Source organism: Saccopteryx leptura, chromosome 8, assembly GCF_036850995.1.
Source record: "Saccopteryx leptura isolate mSacLep1 chromosome 8, mSacLep1_pri_phased_curated, whole genome shotgun sequence".
NCBI lineage: Eukaryota > Metazoa > Chordata > Mammalia > Chiroptera > Emballonuridae > Saccopteryx > Saccopteryx leptura.
Window position 1 is genome coordinate 22,907,635 of NC_089510.1, and position 15,845 is coordinate 22,923,479.

Below are 15,845 nucleotides of genomic sequence, written 5' to 3' on the forward strand. Positions count from 1 at the left end.
TGCCAATCCATTCTGACCTGCAATGTTTCTGTTCAGTAATCAGCTGAAAGGTCTGAATCAGCTGAGAGCTTCCTTATAAGCAAGTAACTGTTTTTCTCTTGCTGCTTTAAAGATTCTCCCTTTATCTTTAACTTTTGACCTTTTAATTATGATGTGTTTTTGTTTGGTTTCATCTTGTTTAGGACCCTTTTAGCTTCTGGACTTGTGTATCTATTTTCTTCGCCAGGTTATTTTTTTTTTCAAGTAGGTTTTCAATGACTTGCTTTCCTCTTCTTCTAGTATCCCATGCCGCAAACGTTTGTATGCTTGAAGTTGTCCCAGAGGCTCCTTCCACTATCCTCATTTTTTTTTATTCTTTTCTTTTTTTTTCTTTTTTTTTGCTGTTCTGTTTGGGTGGTTTTTGTTTCTTTATCTTCCAAATTACTGGTTTGATCCTAGGCTTCATCGACTCTACCTTTGATTCCCTGTAATGTATTCTTCATTTCAGTTATTGTATCCTTTATTTCTGACTGGTTCTTTGTTATGTTTCTAATCCTTTTGTTGAAGTTCTCCACTGAGATCACTGAGCATCCTTATTACCAGTGCTTTGAACTCTGTATCTGGTAGATTTCTTGTCTCCATTTTGTTGAGTTCTTTTTCCAGAGTTTTGTTTTGTTCCTTTATTTGGAACCTGTTTCTTTGTTTGTTTGCCTCTCTGCGATTGTTTCTATGTAGTAGGTATAACTGCTACACCTCACCATTTTGGTAGTGGCCTTATGTAGTAAGCATCCTGTAGGGGCCAGTAGAACAACTTCTCAGGTCAACTGAGCTGGGAGTTTCAGATGCACCTGCTCCCCCTACCATGTGAACTCTGGGTACCCTCCTGTAGTAGTTGAGTCTTGCTTGCTGATAATTGAAGGGGTTTACTGACCCCTCAGGCTGATTGACTGCAAGACTGGTGGTTACCACAGCAGAGGATTCACTGTGTACAGGCTGACTGCACAGAGCAGGACTCAGTGGAGTTCTGGTGTCTACTGAGTATTCCCCTTGAGTTTGTCAATTGTGGAGGTGGTAGGTTGGTGTTCGGACATAGTCTGAAGGTATCTACTGGGTGTGCTTTTTCTGGAGTCTTTCAAGAGTTGCAGGCCAAGATCAGTTGGTATGAGCTATAGAACAATCTACAGAGAGCATCTACTTGAACTGGGCTTGGAAATGCCTGGAGAGGCCAATCTGTGAATCAATGCCAATGGTAGCTACTGGCAGGCTTGGGCCACTTAACAAGATGTACATGGTATGATGATGCCAGATGCTCCTTTTTGAGAGATTTTAGGAAAGTGATCAGCATTGGCCAAGATAAGTAGTTTACATGGAAAAGTCACTGGAAATTATTTGTGTGGGGTCAAAAGTTAGGCTGGACAGGGTCTCAGAGAATCATCAGGGCAGGGTAAACAGTTTTAGCTAGGTAGATGGAGACTCGGGTATGGCACCAGTCTGTGACTCTGTGGGGGGAAGGTTCAGAAAAAGAACAGTAATCTCAGCTTGCACTTCTGTCTAGAAAAAGTTATCTCTCCAACTTTCATCCTGAAGCCGTCAGGATGAAAGTTCCTCTTCATTTGTCTCTCGTGCGTTTTGAGCTGTTTCCCAAATGTTGGAGCTCACAGTGAGTGAGTACAAGTAAATCCGTGCAGGAGTCTTTTAAGAGAAATGCCTGGGACTCCAGCAGCTTTTATCTCATTCTGCCACAGTCTCCACTGGTTTTTGCAACCAAAAGTTATGGAGACTGCTTTTTTTTTCTGGCACTAGAATTCTGGTCTTGGGGTCCTGGTGTGGTTAGGACATCTTACTTTTTAAGGAAACATTCTGCAGTGGAATTATCCCTCCAGATTTTTAACTGCCACACATGGTTGTGGGACCAGCCGCTTCTGCATCTCTGCTCCTCCTATCAGTCTTAATGTGACTTCTTTACATAACTAGTTATAGGATTTCTGTTAACCTAGATTAAGGCTGTTTTGAATGATGATTGATCTGTAGCCTAGTTGTAATTTTAACGTAGTTGTAGGAGGTTCCGGTTATTATGTTCACCTATGCCATTATTCTGACTGGACACTTATTAGTAGTAGTAGTAGTAGTAGTAGTATTACAGTCATTCTATTGGGTGTAAAGTGGTATCTCATTGTGATTTTCATTTGAATTGCCATAGTGATAAATTGGACACTTGTATATCTTCTGTGAAAAAATATCTTCATAGATACTTTGCCCATTTAAAAAAAATAGACTTGGTAGAACGTCGGCCTGGCGTGCGGGGGACCCTGGTTCAATTCCCGGCCAGGGCACATAGGAGAAGCGCCCATTTGCTTCTCCACCCCCACCCCCTCCTTCCTCTCTGTCTCTCTCTTCTCCTCCCGCAGCCAAGGCTCCATTGGAGCAAAGATGGCCCGGGCACTGGGGATGGCTCCTTGGCCTCTGCCCCAGGCGCTAGAGTGGCTCTGGTCGCGGCAGAGCGACGCCCCGGAGGGGTAGAGCATCGCCCTCTGATGGGCAGAGCATCGCCCCTGGTGGGCGTGCCGGGTGGATCCCGGGCGCATGCGGGAGTCTGTCTGACTGTCTCTCCCCATTTCCAGCTTCAGAAAAATACAAAAAAAAATAGACTTTATTCTTTAGAGCAGTTTTAGGTTTACAGCAATATTGAGCAGAAGATATTGAGAGATCTCATTTAGTGGCCCATTTTATAAACTAGTTGTTTTGTTTTCTTATTTTTGAGTTTGAAGAGTACTTTGTATATTATCGATGTCTTACTAGATTTGTCTTTTGCAAACATCCCCCTCCCAGTCTCTGATTTGTATTCTCGTTCTCTTTATAGTGTCTTTCACAGACCAGAAAGTTTTTAAATAATGAAATCCAGCTTATCAATGTTTTCTTTCATGAAGCATGTTTTTAGATTTCTACCTAAAAGTCACCATCAAAACCAAGGTCATCTAGACATTCTTTTATGCTGCTGTTCAGGTGTTTATCATTTTGCATTTAAAATTTAAGTCTATAATACATTTTGAGTTATTTTTTGTGTGTGAAATATGTGTGGTCTTTATCTAGATTTTTCTTTTAATGTGGTTGCCTATATGTCCAGCACCATTTCTTGGAAAGACTACCTTTGCTCCATTGTGTACTGCTCTTGTTCTTTTGTCAAAGATCTTTAGACTATATTTATGTGGGTTTATTTTGGGGCTCTCTTTCCTTTTCCATTGATCTGTTTTTCTGTTGTTTTGGCACAGTCTTGATCGCTGAAGGTTGATAATGAGTCACAAAATTGGATAGTATCCATCCTCTAACTTTGCTCTTCTCTAATATTGTATTGGGTATGCTGGGTCTTTTGTTTCTCTAAAATCTTTAGAATCCTTTTGTCATATTCTACCAATTAATTTGTTAAACCTGATCAGTCTGCGGCACAGTGGATAGAGCATCGGACCAGGACATGGAAGACCCAGGTTAAAAACCCTGAGGTAGTCAGCTTGAGCATGGGCTCTCTGATTTGAGTAAGGGGTCACTCAGTCTGCTGTAGCCCCCCGATCAAGGCACATATCAGAAAGTAACCAATGAACAACTAAGGTGCCGCAGTGAAGAATTAATGCTTCTCATCTCTCTCCCTTCCTGTCTGTCTGTCCCTATCTGTCCCTCTCTCTGTCTCTGTCACAAACACACACACACACACAAATATTTTATTGAGGTTGCAACAAACTCTACATCAATTAGGGAAGAGTTGTTATCTTGACAACATTAAGTCTTGATATGATATTCAGCATATCTATCCAGAATATTAAATATTCACATATTTGCCAAATGTATGTTTTCTTTGGTGTGGTGCCAGTTATGGTCTTTGAACCATATGTTTTTCAAATTAACACTTCTAATAGTTTAAAATTCACATACCATAAAATTATTCATGTAAATTAACTCACAACAATGATTATCATAAACACAAGATAATAAACTAACAAATTAACAATTGGATTAACTTGTTTCTTAATTTGTATGAATGATATAAATATGTATTTTTTATTTTTTCTATGTCTAAGTGTAGCTCAAGAGGAGTACCTATAGTGTAAATGCTTTGTTTCTAAAACATAAAGGTTCTTTCTCATCTTACAGTATGCTTTCTCTTTACCCATTTTACAGAATTTCATTCTTTAGCTCACACAGTTTTCTTCTTTTGTTGGCCTTGTCAATTTATCTTCGAATATTGTTTTAACTAGCCCTTGTGTGTGCATACATGTATGTGTTTCTCCCTATAAATATACTTGAATTGCTTATGGGTTAATTCTTGATTAATACCTTCAATTTCTTTACATCTCATTTCTGAATTAGTTACTGTCATTTTGCTTGACCTTTTCAATTTATGGGAGTTCTTCTTATAACAGCAATAAAAAACTAAACAGAGCAGTCAAAATGTGTTCTTTTTGCAAAATTAAATACCGAATAGAGTGACTACAGGCATTTGCACTTTGAAATAAGTATATTGAGGTAATTTTCACTGTAACATTGACTTGTTTGTTTCTATTTTCTGGATGTCGGGAACTAACAAAGTCATGTTTAAAGTAAAAAAAAATTAACAAGTAATTAAATATTCTAAATAGAAAAAATGAATCCTTAAAAATATTTTGCAATAAGAATAACTTACATATAGATTATGTTTTAATATGTTAAACATTTTTTAAAAATTAATTGCCTGACCTGTGGTGGCGCAGTGGATAAAGTGTAAACCTGGAAATGCTGAGGTCGCCGGTTCGAAACCCTGGGCTTGCCTGGTCAAGGCACATATGGGAGTTGATGCTTCTAGCTCCTCCTCCCCTTCTCTCTCTGTCTCTCCTTTCTCTCTCTCTGTCTCTCCCTCTCCTCTCTGAAAAAATGAACAAATAAATAAATAATGTTTAAAAAAATTAATCAATGATCTTAAAATTATAATAAATTACGTTATAAATTGATGGTCAAAAGGAATGAAAAACTCACTAAGTTTCTTTTTTAAAATTCCCTTCTCCATTTGGCTTACACCATGGTGCTACATCATTCTCTTTTTCCCTTAAAATTTCATATACTGACTTCGTTATTCCTCTTAAAATGGTGAAATCTTTGACTCCTTAATCATATTCTCTGTCCAAACCAACTTCTGTTATTATTCTAGGTAATTTGGGGGGGTAGGAGGCTTATGCTTAATTTTTATTCTACAGTGTAAAGCTCATTTTAATTAGAATCTAGTTGACATACATTATATTAGTATAAATTGAACAACATAATAATATGATTTTACATTTATATATGTTACAAATGATCACCACAAAATGTACACTATTTGTCACCATACAGAGTTATTGTGATATTGTTGAATATTCTTTATGCTACTGCACTTTTTATCTGTGTAACTTATGTTATAAATTTGTACCTTTTAACTCCTTTCACCTTTTAGCTCATACCCCTAATTGCAACCCTCTTCAAACGATTAGTTTTTCTATATCTATGAATCTGTTTTGTTTGTTCATTTGTTTAGTTTTTTTTAGATTCCACAGGTAGGTGAAATCCTTCTCCCTTGTGCCCTGGCCGGTTGGCTCAGTGGTAGAGTGTCCGCCTGGCATGCAGAAGTCCCGGGTTAGATTCCCGGCCAGGGCACACAGGAGAAGCGCCCATCTGCTTTTCCACCCCTCCCCCTTTCCTTACTCTTTGTCTCTCTCTTCCCCTCCCGCAGCCAAGGCTCCATTGGAGCAAAGATGGCCCGGGTGCTGGGGATGGCTCCTCGGCCTCTGCCCCAGGAGCTAGAGTGGCTCTGGTCGCAACAGTGCGACGCCCCGGAGGGGCAGAGCATCGCCCCCTGGTGGGCAGAACGTCGCCCCCTGGTCGGCGTGCTGGGTGGATCCCGGTCGGGTGCATGCAGGAGTCTGACTGTCTCTCCCCGTTTCCAGCTTCAGAAAAATACAAAAAAAAAAAATCCTTCTCCCTAGTGAATCACTACCTGAGGAGTGTGGGATGGGGTAGGTCTTGACTAGACTTAGTCTCTGCTACAAGCTATTTCAATGTGGCTTTTTTTGTTGTTCCCATGTGTAGAAAATATGTTCTGTTAATAGGTCCTTCTCAGAGATAGCTGTTCTATATGTAGTTGTAGTTTTGATGTCAATGAGAGGAGGTGAGCTCAGGATATTCTTATTTCACCATTCTGAACTTGAAGTCAGGAGTCTTGCTCTTGAATGTCTTGTCTATGAAACATCACTCCTTGTGGTTCATGCATAGCCCTTGCAGGAAATGTGTCTCAAGGCGGGGTCCCAGAGTCATATTCTAAGTAGTTGCAACAACTATCACAAAAATCTGTTTATCTTTGTCTCTCTGCTTCTTGACTAACTTAATTTATCCAATGATGGCTGACTTCACTCTTGCTAATTCAGCCACTTTTTATACCAAACTTTATCATTACCATAAAATTCACTACCAATAAAATAATTAATTCAAATATTCCACTCTCTTCTGAAACTTCTCTGAAGTTTTTCTCTTTTTTTTTTTTTTGCTACAGCATTCCATTAAAATTGTTCTTACACCTTACTGAAACTTTATCCATTGACCTTTTCACCTTCTTTCAATTAGCTTATTACCTTCTCTCAACACTTCTCTCCTTATCCATGTTAGATGCTATAATTTATCAATGTAATTGGTTCAATAAAATACTTTAAAAATTTGTTTTACCCTTTTACTGCCATTGTTATAACCTGGGAAACAGTTTCTTTTATAGGGTAAAACTGATTTCTGGGAAAAAAAATAATTTAACAAGGTAAATTGGTACTCTGAATTTATAATTTATATCCTGAAAGTAGTAATTCCTCCAACAATGTTTTTTATCCACTACGTTTATTTTCCCACTTTCTAAAAAGGTGAATTCATGTTTCCACTCTCTTTAAGACTTTTTTTTTTCAGTCTCATTTATGACTTGACCTATTTTTTATTTAGAAAACAAGACACATAACTGAACAATCAGTTTATAAACTTACTTTCATTTACTCAGATCTCCTCTTTCTCTCCTTTTTTTGAACTAGAAGAAATTTTATTTCAAAATATAATCTCTCATATGCCTTTTGCCACCATAGAATGCAAATAAAAGTTCTCTATAGGTTTCTCATGCTTTTGCATAATGAAAATAGAGACACTGACAGCATTTATTCTAGGCTGTCTTTCATGGTTATTTGTACAGTGAACATCTTTGGAAAATAAAGTAATGTCTCCCTCTGAGACAGAAGACAAACTGTGTTTGCTATCCTGCTGTAAGGCCAGGGGCCACTGCCATCATGGCCAGGCATGTGCAGGTTCCCATTAGATTCGGACAGACAGTAAAGAAACAGTGGAGCTGGTAACTGGTGGGCCCTTTCTTTATTCTAGTCTTGCAACCAGCTGGCAAGTAAACATACACACACAGGGCTCCAAAACTCACTCATACATTCTCCAGTTTCACAACCAGGAGACTCTTTTCTGGTTTTCCCTAGAATCAAAGGCCTCACCAGTCTCAGTGGAGCTCACAAAGCCTTTTGCCCCTCTGGTTCCCATCTGTCAACATTGCTTCTTACTCTGCAAAACTGGCTTCTCTTTCCTTCCCTTCCATCTTGGTGTCTTCTTCTTCTTCTTCCTCACAAACTTTCTGGCACAAAAACATCTCCTCCAGCACACATTAGCATAACAATGGCCCTTCCCATGTAGGAAGGTAATTAGCAGTTTCACCTGGCAGTGCCATTCACATGGGCAGTGGCCATTTATAACAATAAAAGTGAGTAAACCTAAATAACACAAATTTTACAAACTTATTTACCCAACAATGGTTATTTGTGCAGTGAACATCTTTGGAAAAAAAAGTAATGTCTCCCTCTGAGGCAGAAGACAAATTGTGTTTGCCATCCTGTAAAATCCCAAAATATTGGGAAGGTTTGACTGTAGTCAGTTATTAAAGATTCAGTATTCTAAGCTAAGGATTATTCAGCTATGAAAAACAAAACAAAACACTGCATTCAGCCTTGATCTAGATCTTTTTTTTTTTTTCACTCTCATAAGACTAAAGAGACAAGAGAAATTGGCACAAGCTTAAAGCTCAAGATTGCTGTTCTGTGAGTCATAAAAACTTTTTATTCTAATTCAGTAGTCTTCTGTCTTCTTCAGCATCCATTAAATTGTGACAGTTAACATGATGGCTTGCAACCAAAATTTTAAAAAATTTCAGTATTTCACTATTCTTGATAAGTCTGCTACACTTTTCAATACCTTATTGTAAATATTTCTTTTTTTCCCCTATGAGCTCATTCCCATAATTATTTAACATGATCTAGAATCATCTTTAAAACATTAAAACAAACTTAAAGTCTTCCTTGACACCAAATTTTCTTCCAGTTCCTAACTGAAGTTCTTGTCAAAGATAAACTTTCTATGCATCCACTACTCAATTTCAATGTATTTTTTTCTATTTATATTTCTTTAGCTGATGTTGTACTACCTTTTAGGAAAAAATCTCATAAAGATAACCAAAAGCTTTCATGTTGTCTCAATACAATATAAACCTTTCACCTTCCTATTTCTAAATTCTCCTGTAGCACTAACCATAGTTTTCAAAAGTCTTTCTTGAAAACATTTATTGGTGCCCAACCAGGCAGATAAAGCATCAGACTGGGATGTGGAGGACCCAGGTTCAAAACTCTGAGGTCACCCAGCTTGAGTGTGTACTCATCTGGCTTGAGCGCAGGCTCACCAGCCCAAGGTCGCTGGCTTGATGACCAGGGCTGTGGCTTGAAGCCCCAGGTCACTGGCTTGAGCAAGGGGTCACTCGGTCTGCTGTAGCCCCCCAGTCAAGGCACATATGAGAAAGCAATCATTGAACAACTAATGAGCCACAACAAAGAATTGATGATTCTCATTTGTCTCCCTTCTTCTCTGTCCCTCTCTCTGACTCTCTCTCTGTGTCAAAATAATTTTTTTTTTTGGCTTTGTGATATTATGCTTTCCTCTTTTCTCTTGTATCACTTCTGATGCTTATTTAAAGATGTAATTATTAGGTTCATCCTTCAGTAAGTTCTCCACAATCACATTGTTTTTAGAGTTTCATGCTTTTTTTTTTTTTTTTTTTTTTTTTTTTTTTGTATTTCTTCTTGGGAAAAGTGTCTGTTCATGTCCTCTCCCCATTTTTTTAATTTTAATTTTTATTATTTTTTTATTTATTGTGTTTACATGAATTCAAGTGCCCTACTGAATAAAACTTCCTCATCCCCCACCCCTGTGTCCTTTTTTCCCCTTTGTCCTCTTCCCTCTGACTCCCTCCCCCCTTCCCTCTAGGATTGGCTGTCCTGTTATTTATATCTCTGTGTTATGTATATATAGATTCACTAATCCCTTCACCTTCTCTGACCCCATTTCCTTATCCCCCTTCCCTCTGACTGCTGTCCCTCTGGTCCCTGTGACCCTGCCTCTGCCTCTATTCCATTCCTCAGTTCACTTTGTTCATTAGATTCCACATGTATATGAGTTTAATCTTAAAGTTCTTTTTATTCCTCACCCCAAAATACCTAATTAGGTTATTTTTTTCCAGACACATCACTTTAATTACTAATTCTATTTTGAGGAATCTCAATGTCTCCCTTAAATTACAGACAAGTATTTTATACATCTCTTCACATGGACATCTCACATGTATCAAAAAGGTAACATGATCTGGCCAACTAATGCATCATATACACCCTACCACCATTTGTCACATTTCAGTACATGATATTGGCCTTGTTACTCAACTCAGAAGTCTGGGAGTTTTCTTTATACTTTTATCTGCCTACACTTATGCAATGCATTACAAAATGTCATCAATTTTACCTAAAAAATGTACCATAATCTGTCTATTACTATCTTTCTTCATTTTACCATCCTACTTTTTGCCACCATATTTTCTGTCTGCTGTACACAATAACAAACTCCTATTCTTAACTGGCTTTCTTTTTTATCTGATTGAGCTATGATTTCATCAACTCATAATGATCTTTAAAATATAGAAGTCATATAATTTATTTTTTTTAAAATAAATTTTAAAAACTTTGATAACTACCTATTGCAGGGAAAATTTTCAAATTATTACAATGACCGACAAAACCTTAATATTGCCTGATATCTACATACCTCCTAACCTTCATGTCACCCCACACTCTCTTTCTCATCAACCAGTGATCAAGCTTATTTAAGTTTTCTGGTATCACCAAATTCGTCTATTTCATAAAGGATTTTACCCATGTGTTTCTAGTGCCTATAACTACCATACCTTATTATTTCTTTGAATAACTATGCCTTTGCTTTTGAATCTCAGTTAAATTTGGTACCTATGTAATAATATTAATTTATTTCATGTTACTTAGCACGATTCACAATTATGTTATATTTTTGCTTAGATGTTTACTACCTGTCTCATCTGCATTACCCAGAGCTTTCCATTTTTGTTCACTATTAAAACTCTAGACCCTAGACGCATACTTGAAACATGTTGTATAGTTAGTATGTTTGGTTTCTTTTAAAAAGAAATAGGTAAATTAATGGAAAAGTCAAATTGTAACATAGAATTTTTTTCTATATAGAGACTGACTATATTTTATTATTTTATTAAAATTAAAATTCTCATTTTATTTTTATAGAGTGTTGATTAACTCTCTATGAACACTGTCATCTATGCTGGTATTGAGTGTGTGTCCTCAAAGGTAATGTAATTTTGCTGAGGCTACCCCGTTTGGTTATCGGAAACATTAGTATGGAACCAGAATTGATTTTACTGTGTAGACATGACTCAAGTTAATCACTAAGCAAGTTATATAATACTATGAATTCTGTCTATTTTAAATTAAATCTAATCAAGTTTTCCACTTTTATTACTTAGTATAAGAAGATGAAATAATATTGTAAACATGGTTGACCAGAGAATCAGAAGAAATCCTAAGTGAAAGAAATTATAATACAGTCAAAGTAAATAAGACTGGCTAGGAAATAGTTCTATTTTGAGGTTTCATGTTTCTTTTCAACAAACAGTAAAAATAAACATTTATTTTTGAAAAATGGTAACTCTAACATATATTAATTTCAAAAGGACAACTTTTTATTACTTATATGCATCAGTGTCTTTTACTACAAATTTTAGTTTTTAATTTTGTACAAATTATATGAAAACCCTTAAGGATTATTTGTTCAAAATATAAAGAATCAAAATAATATTGATAAAATATTTTGGAATATTTTTGTAAAACTCAGAATTTGATGTGAGATATTCAGTTAACAGTAAAGAGCTTTATTATAGTTGTCATCCATCAACTTGAGTGGTATTTGAAACAAGAACACATTTTTGGCTCATGGGTTGGTATTATTTTAAGATTCTTAATTTTGAACATGAGTTGGATGTGAGAACATACTTTTGGCAGTCAACAAAAATGCTATCAGTGATACACATAATCTGGTCATTACAGAAGTTTTAGAAAATAGACAAGGTATTATAAATCGTAGATAGAAATTGGGTATAAAATGGAGTTTTAGTCTGAGATAAAATTTTCTTCTTTTATAAGTTAAAATGTAATAATAAATAATAGTTCCACTATAAAAAGATTATATCACACATCGACTACCAATTCACGTATTTGGGTCAGACTATGGTTTTTGTTTTTGTAACATGCCCTGATACAATAGCTTATATTAGGAACAGTGCCCAATTTCAGTGTTTAGAATCAGACAAACTTCTGGGATCGCATTATGAATTAAGTATGAGTTGAAGAATATTGGATGACAAGCTGCAGGAAGAATATTAGATGAAGATTTTGCAGTATTATATACACACCACACACAAACATACACACTCTCACACAATAACATGCATGTATTATCTCATCATTGCTATTGACCAATGACTACTGTGTGTCTTTCTTACTCTCATTTCTGAATGGAAAAACTTTTCTAGTGATTTCACTGCCCTTACTCCATCAGTGTTTATTGGCTTAGTCTTCAGTAGGGAGTGGACAGGGAGCTTTTCTTTTAGTCCATGGGAAAAACATCTGGTCCTATAAAGAGGATTTGGCAGAGATCCGTACATTGAGTTGAACAGAGCATCTGTATGGAACTCTGCTTTATCTCGTATGGGGAGGAACAAGGGTATTTATTTTTATTAGAAGGACAATGAAAATAAACATTCAGAGAGCACAAGTTTAAACTATGGAAGAAGATAAGTTATTTCACATTATTCTTGATTTCACAAAGAAATTATATATCTTAGACTCCATTTTAGTTAGATATTGTCACCAATTTTAACTAATAGAATGTGAATGAAGTTAATGTGTGCATTTTCCAGGTCTGAGATACAGAACTGGCACTTTTTTTAATACAGAGTTGGAATATCTAGACACTCAGAGTCACTTTAGAAATAACATGTTGAAGACAACAGCCTCCATCTGTTTGAGTTCTGAGGGTGAGTACATAGATCATCATCATCTGATTGACTTGCAAACTCATCCAGTATTTTATAACATAAATAAAGATATATTGTGTTCAAATCTTTCTATATCTTTGGTTGATCTGTAGTAGCAACCAGCATTATATTCACTGTTTAGTTACAAATAAAAAAAATGACACAGAAAATCTAAGTAATTAATTAAAGTGGTATATATTTAAATATTGTCAAATTTCTAATAATTGTCTATATATTATTTTAAGTAATAACTTACTATTAGGTGCTGTGTGATGAAAACATGACCTGGTATATATATGCCATATGGTATATATACCATTCATTTATTTTAAAGAGAAATCTAGAAAACAAGTCTTACACTCATGACCAGCCAGAATTATGTAAGTATAATGAAGAAAAACAAGAATGCTATATTGTTAATTATATTATGAATAGTTTGTGTACACATATTTTTTCATATCTAGCTTTACATTAGACCCATTTGGGAGTTTTCTAAAGCATTGAACCTTAGTATCCAATTGTCAGACTAAATTACATTTCTTATTTTCATTTTCAATATTGGATAACTGTCTGAATATTGTGCAGTTAACATATTACACAGTATTTCTTCATCAGGAGTATGAATCAAGGTCATTCATAAATTTCTAAACAAATACAAATGCTAACAGCATCTATGAAAATTCTGACTCAGTAGGTATAAGACACAGATTCTTGACTTCTTTCATCTCATACCACACATAAACTAATTACTAAAATTCTGCAGCACACCAAAAAATATATTTTATTTTTTGCCAATCTGAAAAAAAATGGGTATAATTTTGATTGATTTTAAAAAATAGCAATTACCTACTGGTTTTGCTCAATAGTGACATTTTAATTTTTAATTGAACTTATTGTGATAACATTGGTTTGCAAAAACCATGTAGATTTCAAGTGCACAACTCAGCAAACCACCATCAGTCCACCACATCATGCATCCGCAACATTTTTCTGTCTACATTTTCACCACCTCTGTTCACCTCCACTTATTCCCCAACTCCTTTTTCTCTGGTCATCACCAATATATTTTATTTTTTTGCTGAACCAATGTAGAAAATAGGTATAATTTTGATTGATTTATCTAATAATAATAATAATAATAATAATTACATTTGGAAAAAAAATAATTACCTACCTTTTTTGCTCCAAAGTGACTTTTCAAAAAATAAAGTGCCTGTATTTGCATATAAAAATTTCTGATACCAAGAATTACCCAAAATTAACTAGTCAGATGCAATCTTATTATGCAATGTGACCAATAAGATACAACTGTATTATATGACCCATACACATTTATGGTTCAAGACAGGCCAGTCGCACTGGATGGTACTGTTGTGTTAGCTGTTGTAATTTTTTTTTTTTTACAATCTAAGAGAAAGGAAGTCAGTGCCCCTGACTAAATAGGTATTGCATGTTTTAAAAATTCTTGCAACACAAGAATTTTTAAAACATGCCACATCCAAATCATAGATACATAGCACATACATACGCACAACAGGGTAGCGATAGGAGAGGGGAAGAGGGGAAATGGGGTGGAAAGAGACTTTACAGGGGAAATGAGCGGCACTGTGTGGTGTATAAAGGTTGCTATATTGAGCGGGACACTTGAAATCATGTAAACACAAAAATTAAAAATTAAAATTAAAATCTTACAATATAGCTGTTCAAAATCACTGGTCTAGAGTGGTGAGATGCGCAGCTTGAGATTTTCTTTTCTTTTTTTTTCCCTGAAGCTGGAAACGGGGAGAGACGGTCAGACAGACTCCTACAAGCGCCCGACCAGGATCCACCCGGCACGCCCACCAGGAGCGACGCTCTGCCCACCAGGGGGCGATGCTCTACCCCTCCGGGGCATCGCTCTGCCGAGACCAGAGCCACTCTAGCGCCTGGGGCAGAGGCCAAGGAGCCATCCCCAGCGCCCGGGCCATCCTTGCTCCAATGGAGCCTTGCTGCGGGAGGGGAAGAGAGAGACAGAGAGGAAGGAAGGGGGAGGTGGAGAAGCAAATGGGCGCTTCTCCTATGTGCCCTGGCCGGGAATCAAACCTGGGTCCCCCACACGCCAGGCGGACACTCTACCGCTGAGCCAACCGGCCAGGGCGCTTGAGATTTTCTTTTAATGTGAACTATACCTGGCCACACCAGCATTATGTTCTTTGCTTCTCCTACCCTCTGAGCAATGTTTGGAATGATCAATAAGCAGATAAAAATTAAAAAAAAATGTTTACTCTTCAAGTATTTGTCAAAATGCTTTATATTCTATTTCAATTTTTCTCCTTTTATTTCCATATTATCCTGCTTATTGTGTCTGAAATTCCTCCAATACAGAAATAACAATGACAATAACTATTGGTCTAAACTGGCAATTTTAAGAAGTAGCACAAAGATGAAGAATCATTCTAATTACCATTACATCAATTAAATAACTACAGTGTACTCTGAGTATTCAGTATCGGAATCTTTTCTGTCTTGAAGATGGACGGAATTAGATGAGTGTCAGAAAATAATTATGAGGACAAGATCTCTTTAAAGAGAAAAGTGCTTAGTTCAGACAGATTAAAAGAAATCAGCTGTGCAAGTCAATAATTTTATCATAGTTGTCTTCATTGATCTCAGTTTTTTAGATAAATAGAATCTTTTCCAAATGTAATCTTTTTGTTTCTGGCTACTAATTCAAAAAATTTAAAAATTGGGGAATTTTCTTACCTTAATTCATCTTTCCAAAAGGATTAGGATATTCCTCTAGGTTATTTTTACTTATACAAAAGAGGAAAAATTTTAATTACATTGCAGATATACAAAATATTCAAGACAAATATTTAAAACTATTTTTAGAATTAAAAGACAATCTTAGTCCATTTCTACTCACTTTAAGACAACTTTTCATCTAACTTCTGTGTAAGCAAAATTTCCCTTTGCCTTAAACTCACTAAGAGTCACTAGGGCCAAAATCTTAAATAGCCATGTTTCTTTTTTCCTTGATTTTTTTTCCTAGAAGGAACTTAATTTTACTAAGTTATTAGACATCCCTTTCAATTGTAGCACTATTAATTGTTATAAAAATATTCTGATTATTTCTGTTTATTCTGAACCCAGTAAATTTTTGTTAGTGGGAATAATGTTTTGGATTTTATAACTGAAAATAAAATCAGATTTTTAAAAAGGTGGCAGTAGTTAAGTTACATAATTGGGTTACACAAAGCCTGAATATGTTTTTATACTTGTACAATGTTGATACCAATAATTTGAGCATAGTGCTTTAATCTTTTTCTAATTAAGTGATTATTTGACTTAAAAGACAAAAACAGAGTTGATTTTTTTCATTTGGGTCCAAATGACTCCAGAAATA